An 8,773-nucleotide genomic window follows, 5' to 3' on the forward strand; every position below is an offset into this window, starting at 1 on the left:
TACTATTAAGAGGAGAAGAAACTTAACACATTTATTGTAAGAAAAAAACTCACGGAGACAGAAGACTTGCAATAAGAACATTTTAGTTTGAAATATTACATATAATAACAGGGGATAAAGAATTATCCAAGGGAGGAAAAAATTAAATCTAACTATTGGAATATTAAAATGTTTTTTCATAATAAGTGAAAATAGAAAATAAATCACAACGAAGATTAAAAATAGAAAAATTCATGGCACTTCAGCTAAATTCAATAAACATTTATTGAGTGCCTAATGAATTTAAACTTTAATCATTTTCTGTTTCTAGTTATATTGAAAAATACTGTTTCTTAAGTGCCAAGTATTAAAAATGTTTTAAAATGCTGAAGAAGTTTCCACGAAAATAGAAGCAGTATATGAAAATGAGCTTTAATGGTTCTGGTTGTGAGTGGTTGTGAGGAGGGAAAAGCAATAACAATTCTTAGTAGGACCTCTGCTGAAGGGTTGCATAAATTATAAAAGAAAATAAACACAGGGATGTCCTCTGTATTTAAGTATAGAGTCTGGAAAAGTTTTAAATAAAGGGTTATGATTAGCTATTCATCTTCAAGGTGCACAAAATAGAAGGAAGAAAAACAATAAGCCATAATATGAGAAAATTTCAGTTGAAACTTGGATTTTCCAGCAATGATCATTGATTGCCTAATGCAACACAAGGATGGGCTTTTTTTTAAAGCAGGTCATGGAAGATTGTTAGGCAAGAAAAGAGTTTGAGATATAGGGACATAGGAGTCCTAAGATCCTTAGCTGGTGTGTGTGTGTGTGTGTGTGTGTGTGTGTGTGTGTGTGTATGTGTATTTTCAGACTATGTTTTCAAGGGATTGTTAAATTTATTGTTAAATTCCATTAAAGGATGGATTGGTATTCTCTACAGCTTATTTCTTCAATTTGTCTGAGTCTCTAAGTCTAGGAAAATATTTTCATGTTAAAATTTGCTGTTCCATGCAATCAAAGTGTGTCCAAAACAATTAAGTGAACATGGAAAAATCAATTACTCAATATGTATTGTGGACATATTGTGAGATGTTTCCAAATTTTAAAGTAGAGCAAGACACCTTGCCCTTAGAAGCCCAAAGTCATGCCTGCTGTTTCCCGACTGTCAGGGAAAAGTTTCCAGTTGATAGTGACTTGATTTTCCAGAAGCGTATATCTCTTCCAGAAGCATATAGATTTTTAAAAGAGAAGTTGATGGATAAGGCAATGCTTAACCTATAAGAAAGAAGCTCTAAACTTTCATCCAGAGGGACTGGGGAAGTGACTGTATTGACAGAAGTTCTTTCAATAGCACTATAAAAGTAACTACCTGTGTTTAAGGTGGGCGTAGGGACAAGATATAATAAAATAGTAAATTGATAAAGTGACTAGGAAGAAATGAGTAAAATAAATCACAAAAAGAGAAGAAAGCAGAGGAAAGAGAGGTAAGCTGGTTACAGGGGAGAGAGAAACAGACTGAGCAAGAATAAAAAGGAGATAGATCCCAAAGAACTATGTTCTGTTTTAAGGTAGCAAAAGGCAGTGTCTATATGTTACTAAACAACCAAGCAATTTAGTGTAAAAATTAAAATTGTTGTTTTGCATTATGTAGACTTACCCTTAGCTACATTATTTAAAACAGAAACATTTCCATCTCTTTTCTCCTCATCTCCTTTTATCACTTTCCACCTGCCCTTGCATTTCTCCCTGTTTGATATATCACCTATCTGTCTATCTATCTATCAATCATCATCTATTTATCATCTATCTTCATCATCTTTGAGTATTTATTTTGATTCTTATATCAATTCCTTCAAGATGTCACAGGTTGATTATAGTCTTCATAACAACAGCTTCTAGATAACTTGAATGTGAGCCTCAAAATTAGATTAGTGTTTTCCCCGAGTGGGTCAAGCCTTTAAAAAGTTATACCTTTCTTAAAATGTAGATTTATTGATTAAAAATCTTCAGTGATGATTATCTATGTTCTAGATTCTGTATTTTAAACACATTTACGTAATTAGTTTTATGCACTTTAATATTTGAAATGTATTACTATAAAGATATACAAACTTAAAACTAACACAGTTTTCTGATTTTAGATATACATCCTTATTCAAATACCGATGCAAGTGTTGAAGCCAGAAAAATGCAGCCAGATGGTATCAGAGGAGGACTTAGAGGACTACTTCCAGAAGTCTAACAGTAAGTTAAGGTGAATGTGTTGTGGTTTTTTTCTACATTCTTACTGCTGTAAAAAATTTACTGAAATGTTGAATGCTTAACTACTTTCAGCAGCAAGCCTCAAAAAAACACCAGTGAAAATTTAAGAATTCTTTTTCCTGTCCTTTTCTTTTACTAGTTTGCATGAATATCTCTTATCCTTTGCCTACAAAATTTTTCTTCTTGAAACTTGAATTCTGCTTTCATTACTTTTGCCGTTATGCTATAGGTGATTTTGGAAAAAAAAAATCTTTTGCAAAAGTTTTACACACTTATGTTACAGGTTTGACAATAGTGAAGGAAAACAGAATTGGTTACTGCTATTCTACCTCAATGAAATTATAACCTTCTATAAATACCTCAAAGGTGATTTCCAGGCAATTCACACTGTGTACAAGTTTGATTGTTTATTGATTTCAGAGTATACTAGAACATTAATTAATTATTTTCCTTGGGGGGGAGAGGGTGTTTAAATCTGCCTGAAACTAGGTTTTATTTTTATTTTTTTATTTTTTTTTCCCACCTAAATCTTTCAAGTGGCTGCAGTTAATAACATTTTTAAAGTTCAGGGTCTGGTCCAGTGATGAAGGGATGGCCAACCAACTTCTCCATAAATCTACTAACAAATTAAAAGGGCATTGTTGATGAGCTCTGTTGTAATCATCTCTTGCATTAGACTGAATGATTAGATGTTTTTCTCTCTTTAATTATTTTAAAGTGATAATTAGCTAGAGAAAGACTGAGAACTGAATTTTTATGCTTGATTCAATTGGTTTTCACACGTATTCTAGATGAAAGTGAAAGACTCCTCAAGCATGTGTGGAATTTGGTGTAATGTGGTATGTATAAATATGATATTTTACCTATCTCATATAATATAAAATGATTACTTTGGAAGAAAAATTTTATATCCTTGTGGGTCCCCAGGATAATCTTTTCTATCAAAGAAATAACTTAAAACATTAACTCAGCCTCTTGGTTTATAAACTGTGTAGCTTAGAGTATATTGCTAGAGTTTTAAAAGCAAAGAATTGTGAATTTATCAGGAAGCCTTATGAGTTGTGGTTGAATATAAAAATTAGTTAATTTGGGGAACTATATAAGCTCCATCCTGTAAGTCAATTATCCAAATCTTATTAAGATTGGATGTATTTCTATTGCAGATTTCTTTCTTTCTAGTTAGCTCAGGATAGTTCCATACTAGGAGAGATAAAAGAAAATTAAAATAATTACCTGAATACCTCAAGTGCGAAAGTGATTCTCCTTAAATATTAAGTTTAATGAGGCTTAAAAGAGTTGTTTTAGGCGACCTCTGAATCAGTCTTCTCAAACCCACCATCAATGACCAATAGAATTTAGTATGAATAATTTTTGCAACAAAAGAAAGGAGGTCTCTTTATAGGGGATAATGAACAAAGAATAAGAGAGAAGTTAACCTTCTAGTAGGGAGCCAGCTACCTGTGCCCTCAATTCCCCACACAAGGCTCTGAGACAGGTTACTCACATGTTCCAAGAGTTCTCCTGCACTGACAGGGCTGCTATGACTTCTGGGATATCAGATGCCACTCTTCCCTGGGACCAGGGTTCATCTCTGGATTTTGCCCATTCTCTCCCCTGCTTTTGTTGGGTGTTTTCACTATTTCAACTCCCCAAAGCTCCTACATAAGCCATGGAGTTTATATCCCATTGACTTTTCTTTTTCTTTCTTTCATTATTATTTAAAACAAAATTATTACATTTATTGGAGTGACATTGGTTAGTAAAATTACATAGGTTTCAAATGTACTATTCTATATCATTCCCATTGACATGTCAGTGTAAAAGGATGTTACATTAGAGGTTTTAACCTAGATGTCAATATATCTGCAAGATACCAAGGTGAGTCACAAAACAGACAATCCTATAGAAAGTTTAAAGTGGAGTTAAAAAAAACACAACACTTTAGAGGATTTGTCTTCCCATGGGACAAGTCCCCCTTTATTTTATATTAAGAGAGGAGGGATTCAAGGAGATTACTTGGGCCACAGTCTCAAGAGAGCTGGAATCGGGGTCTTCCTGTTGTGTAATACCGAAGTTAGAAATGACTGCCAGATTAGTAGACACTGGGGAAGGTGTAAAGAAACCCTGGAACAGAATGGGTTTGTCTGGATCAAGGAACAAGATTTGAGAGACCACTCTAATGTTGCACATCTCTGAAGAGTCCACAGATTTCTCCCATCAGGGTAAAGCCAGCTGTAAACATCTGCTGTATCAAGACAGTATGAGGCCAGTTCAGGACCAGGCACTCAACAAATGCTGGGGAAATCACTGGGCTGAATGAGTTTTCAGCAGAAGACAGAGGATAAACTAACCCCACTGAATATATGTAAAGGGTGGCAATGGGGATAGAGGGGTGGGAGATGAAAGCATGACAGTGTATTCTGACTCAATTCCATGAGTCTTACTTGGTAAAGAACCATGTGCATAACTCCCAAGACTTGCTTAAATAATCCGGGAGGGGTTAATTACTACTGGCTCACTTGGTTTAATGTTTAATAACATTAGGAGTCAACAGTGTTTTCCAGTGGTACAAATTTTTTATCTACTTCATATAACAACATAATCTAAACAGAACTACTTAGAGTGTGCTTTTTTTCAAGGTGCAATGATTACAAATCACTAGGATATTTTCACATAGTACTTTCTTATTTAATTCTGCATTATCAAGTTTCCAGTTGATTTTATTATAGTGTAGGTTTGCATCTCATTTGTACCTGTAAGAAAACCCTTAAAATTTTTAATTTCCCCAAAGCCTTGCAGTCACATCAGGTAGGGAAGCCAGTAAACCTAGAAACCACTGCCAAGTCCCCCTCTATGTGATTTGTCACATTCCAGTGACAAATTATTGGGCCATGATCTCTGGATGGGCATCTTCAAGGACGCGATGGTAGTGGTTGTGTTGGTCTTGATGTAGACTTCATTTTTGCTTTACTTCACACAAATCACATCAGAAAATAACAGAAAGCAATGCAAAATATATGTAATCTTATTAAGTACTCTGTTTAGAGTAGTGGTCTGAGGATCTGACAGTGAGTGGGCTGCAGAGAGCTGTTTTTAACTGCTCCACTCTGCCATATTTCTAGTCTTGTAGTTTCCATGGTAATGTTTAGACACACCTGCAATGGCCGCTGCTATTACCATTCTTTTTTTTTTTTTTTTTAAGATGTTATTGGGGAAGGGGAACAGGACTTTATTGGGAAACAGTGTGTACTTCCAAGCCTTTTTTCCAAGTCAAGTTGTTGTCCTTTCAATCTTAGTTGTGGAGGGTGTCGTTCAGCTTCAAGTTGTTGTCCTTTCAGTCTTAGTTGTGGAGGGCGCAGCTCAGCTCCAGGTCCAGTCGCCATTTTTTTCTAGTGGCAGGGGGCGCAGCCCACCATCCCTTGTGGGACTCGAGGAATCGAACTGGCATCCTTGTGGTTGAGAGGACGCGCTCCAACCAACCGAGCCATCCAGGAGCTCAGCGGCAGCTCAGCTCAAGGTGCCGTGTTCAATCTTAGTTGCAGGTGGCGCAGCCCACCATCCCTTGCGGGAGTTGAGGAATTGAACCGGCAACCCTGTGGTTGAGAGTCCGTGCTCCAACCAACTGAGCCATCCGGGAGACAGCTCAGCTCAAGGTGCCGTGTTCAATCTTAGTTGCAGGTGTCATCTCTTGCAGGACTCGAGGAGTTGAACTGGTAACCTTGTGGTTGAGAGCCCACTGGCCTATGTGGGAATCGAACCTGCAGCCCCGGGAGTTAGGAGCATGGAACTCCAACTGCCTGAGCCACCGGGCCGGCCCATTACCATTCTTTTTTGATTCACCTTTCTTTGACTTCTCTTCCTTGGTCTCCCTTAAAGGTCCTCTTCTTCTATTTTGATTCCCCAGAGTTCATACTTCAACTATTACGGTGCGGACACAATGGTGCCCCACTCTGATCCCCGTTGCCTGCCAGTGCAGACAGTTCCTTAGCTGCTGTTAGTGTTGGCTGCTAATGGCTCCCAGCTCACCCCCTTCTCTGAAGACTTGTCTGAGCAAGGAGCTACCTCTTCTGGAGGCTATGCTCTGTTCCCTTCCTGCGGCAGCCTGCATCTAACTCATGGATAGCAGAAGGACTCTGACATACTTATCTCCTGTCTCAAGCTAGGGCCAGCTCTTTGGTGCATTGCTGATTTAGACGTCCCTGTGGAATTCAGCTGAAGCTAGGCTCCATCTGAGACCTCATGCTTGCTTAGCTTTCCCCCCTACACTATCCTGCTTCTCCCTCTCCTCTTCCCCTGAGAACATTCCTTCCATAAATAATTTGAACACGAATTCTTGGACTGCTTCTAGGAAACTCCACCTAAGGCAGTCCTTTTATTCTCTCTTTATAGCTCCTCTCTGGTCAATCCCATGACTTCAACGAAAGCTGACTGTCAAACACATATTCTCCAGCTCATATCTCTTGTCTAAATTCCTGAGAAGTAGTACAGCTGCCTACCTTTTTAGGTTTTGTCAAATTTAGGATTGCCTCCTATCTCTGGGCAAGGTTGCATTTTGATTCTTTTTAATTGCATTGAATTAGAAATTTCAGGAATATGAAAGTCAGAGGCCAGATGAAAACTTCATATGCCTTTTATTCCCTGTAAAGTGCATTAGTCTCATGACTGTAACATTTTCTTATGGCCGCATCACAATTGTGGGCAGCAGCAGAAATCACCTGACTTGGGTTATGTGTAATTTCTGAAGTTTTCACCTTCTCGAGAAAGACTATGAAAATGTTCAAGAAAAATGAAAGTGATGCTGTTGTAGGAAAGCACTTATTGCACTGAAATTTACAAAAAACAAATCATGAATATCTCGATACCTTGATCATTTTTAGCAGTAAGTTATGTGTTATAAGCCTTGCAACATTACTGTGATATAACATAGTGAAGTTATTCAGCCTGACAGAAATCTTTCTTGATTTCAACAGGCAGAGCTTAACTTGGTAAACACATCTCTGTTATAGTTTCATGATCTTGCAGCTTTGGCCTGGCCATCACCTTTCCACAGCCATCTTGGCATGGCAGCCAGAGCCACGGTGTTCCGTATGCTCTGTGGGCCTCTCGCCCCCACCACCACCCAGACTCCCACTACACACCCAAGTCAATGGTGGCTGTTTACCTGCTCTCCCACCTGTACGGTGGAGGTTACCTATTTCTTGCCCAGTAACTCCAGGACAACTTACAGCAACTTCAATCAGCTCAGGCCTGAGTGAACCAGTGAAATTATCTGCAGCCAAGAGTCAAACCACACCTTCTCTAACAGTCTGAATGCCTTTCAAGTTTGCCTCTCCTGAATGCTCTTCCTCAGCTCTAGGGTGCCACATCGAGTTTCCTTATATCTTGTAGTTACTCTTTTATCATGGTTAATTATTCTTTCTACTAACCTTCTCCTTTCTAACCTACTGTGTGGTTTCTATCTCCAAGCTGTACTCAGACTATTATTGGTGTGTGTGTTACAGCATGCCTTCTACAGGATAGCATAAGTGACATACCTAAAACTGGATACTTGAATTAGTTTATCAAACTCTATTGGAGCCTAAAGAAAAGTCATAAAGATATTTTGCTATTTCATTTTTGGCCACTAAATTTTTGTGTTTATTTTCAACCTGAGTAGTATTCCAGATTAGATACTTAGGCTTTTTGTTTTTGTTTTTGCTTAAGACTTGTCATAAAATAACAATTTTGAGCTATGAGCCTTAGAGACATACTCAAAAGTAAATGGAGATATAGGATCCACATGCATAAAACTGAAGATATTATATTCCTTCTATTGGGAAAGATTATTCTGGGATATTTAGAAAAAAAGATACTATCAAAATCACACGTGGGCTGATCATGAACATGAGTAAGAATACACAAAGGTCCAATCAAAGGCATAAAGACAGTCATTGAACATGCTAAGAATCTGTTAGATTTTACTATTTCAGTTTTTGTCAGCTATAGAAATGATGCCTTCAACTAGCATATTTAGTCTCTCCCAGTTCCTAAGTATATCAGTTGGGATTCTTTTTGTTGCATATAACAGAAAAGCACTCCTAACTGGTTTACAAATTAAGGGGAATTTACTGGCTCAAATAACTTGAAAATCCAGAGGAGAGTCTTATTTTAAGTGATCCTTGGTCAGGGGCTGAAATAATGCTATCAGGACTTCATTCTCACCCCCCTCCCTTTATTTCTTATCTCCTTTTCTGTTGGCTTCATTCTTAGTCTCTAGAGGAAAACAAAAATGTCACCTAGCTGTCCGAAGCCTACATCTTTCTAGGTCAAAATATACTAGAAGTGAAAACAACTTTTTCTGACAATTCCCACCAAACGCTGGCATTCACTTCTATTGGAGCAACGTGGGTTACATGCCACACCTTGAAGCAAAGGACTAGTTGAGCATGGGTTGCATGTTCCCTTTTTGGGATTGGATCACCACTGGAATCAGATAGAGAGTCAGTAAAGTACGATTTCTGGAGAAATTTAGAGAAATCTTGTTCAGGGTGTGGGA

The sequence above is a fragment of the Rhinolophus sinicus genome, chromosome 3 (genome assembly GCF_057876585.1).
Source record: "Rhinolophus sinicus isolate RSI-liver-muscle chromosome 3, RSI-T2T, whole genome shotgun sequence".
Taxonomy (NCBI): domain Eukaryota; kingdom Metazoa; phylum Chordata; class Mammalia; order Chiroptera; family Rhinolophidae; genus Rhinolophus; species Rhinolophus sinicus.